The sequence below is a fragment of the Otolemur garnettii genome, unplaced genomic scaffold, assembly GCF_000181295.1.
Source record: "Otolemur garnettii isolate 467f Iridium unplaced genomic scaffold, OtoGar3 scaffold00032, whole genome shotgun sequence".
NCBI lineage: Eukaryota > Metazoa > Chordata > Mammalia > Primates > Galagidae > Otolemur > Otolemur garnettii.
In genome coordinates, this window is record NW_003852427.1 from 10,309,923 (window position 1) to 10,311,889 (window position 1,967).

The window sequence follows — 1,967 nt, forward strand, 5'->3', positions numbered from 1 at the left end:
TTTTAAAAAGAAGACTTTCAGGGAGAGATGAATGAGGGAACAAAAGAAAACAGGCCTCCTTCTTGGTGTCACTTCTTGTGCTTGGGAAGTCGATGCCTCCATCATCAGTCTCAGACAGGCTGCCTTGGCAAGGACAAAGAGAACCAGTGCACTGTGTGCTCTTGCTGTTGGGATAGGTGGTTCTGTGGGTTGGCAGGTAGGATGGGGTGGGGCCGCTGGCCAGGGAAGCTGCAAACAGGCTGCAGATTCCACCTGCAGCTCAAGGAGAGCTGCCCTGACAGCCATCAAGGTTAGGAGGCTGGGGCTCCCCACTACCGCCTGGCAGATGCTTCCCATGCTCTGATCTAGGTGTGGAGGTTTCAAACACAAACTTCACAATTCCTGCTTTTAAGGAGTTCACCGTCACTGGGGGAGGTGGGAACATAATGGATCGTTTCAGTAAGTACCCTGTAGGGTTCATTCTCAGACTCTACTGATCACGTACTTGGTACCAGGCACCGTGCAGCATGCTGGGATCTCAGAGGGACCATGAAGCTTGGGACCTAATGCAGCGGTCGAATGTTGTGGATACTGGGGGAGCGCAAAGGAGGGCATCAAGCTAGACTGGAGAGACCCTGAAAGACTGCACGGGGGAGGCAGCAAGACAGAAGGGGATAGAAAGGGAGCTCCACGTGGAAGAAACAGCATGACCAAATGCATGGGGGCATCAAACATACATACCGCTGGCTGTGTGTAGACGGTTTCTCACAGCTCTGGGACGTTCAGAAATGCCTGGCAAAATGGCCTCCTTTGTCCCAGGGGTTTGTCCTTAGGAATTAACTCAGAGCCTCTCCAGCCTGGGCTGCAACAGCTCCATGATCTCATCTCTTGGGAGGTGATGGGCCCGTCCAGACACAAGTCCTAAAGGTTATGAGGAAAAATATGCAAATGGTAATTCTCCTTTATACATGTCACTCTCATCCAAACGTCCTCCCACTGTAAGTTCCCAGGGATGGACCTTCCTACCATTATTTGCAGCCCCTGCCCATGGCCTGCTCTGAGGAAACCCTGCACGTGGCAGCTGGTTCCTGTGGGGCTCAGAGCTAGCTCAGGTGGCACAGTTGTCTGGACATGGCAGGATTACGGTACAGGGCCACAGCTCCCTTTGTCACTGAGAGAGCACATTGATTAGGGCCACCGTGCACACATTGTCATACTACCTAGCGATCATCTCCTCTGTGCCATCCTTACCCAACACTGTAAGGTCATGCTATGGTCCCCATTCATTGATGAAGTACCTGAACTCGGAGCCCATCAGTAACATGCCCAGGAACTCCCTGACCTCACAGAATGAAGCCAGGGTCATTGCTGCATCTGCCTCTTCTCTTAAGCTTCCCCTTTGTCCTCGGCACTCAGCCTTCAGCTCAGAGGTGAGGTCATGACCCAAAGATCCTCTCCATCTCCAGCTTCGCTTCTCATTGCACTCTCACTCCTCTCTGACAGGACAGCACGGGGTTGTCCATCACCTTCCTCTCCCACGTGGCTCCTGACTTGTTCACTGCTTTACCTGTGGCCCCCCACATAGATCCTAACACACGGAAACAAACAACTCTATACAAATGGTGCTCATGAACGAAGGTGTCTGGCTGCCCTAAGCCCAGCCTTCTCCCTGATACTGGTATCACCATGGCAGTGCAGGTGGCACACCAGGAGCTGGTGAAGCCTCCTGGTGGCTTCAGGCTGACACAAAGGCCCACATATCCAGGAGCTCCTGAATGTCTCACAGGCAAGGACAGGTGATTCCATAGAGTTTCATTTCTACTTCAGCAAAAGGATGCCATCTAATAACGTTCTATGTGACAAACATTTGAGATTTGTAAATGAATAGCACGGATAACTCACGCTGATGACTCAGAGTCACGCTTCCCCGTACAAGTCTGGCCGAGGATGGTGGCACAGCCCTCTCAGACCTCTGGACTCACAGAGCC

At 52.3% G+C, this 1,967-nt stretch overlaps 1 protein-coding gene across 1 annotated transcript in view; it reads left to right on the forward strand.

Annotated features, from left to right (window-relative positions):
* The window catches only part of CLSTN2 (calsyntenin 2), a 591,031-nt gene that overhangs the window by 489,230 nt on the left and 99,834 nt on the right, over nucleotides 1–1,967 (forward strand). The window lies entirely within an intron of this gene.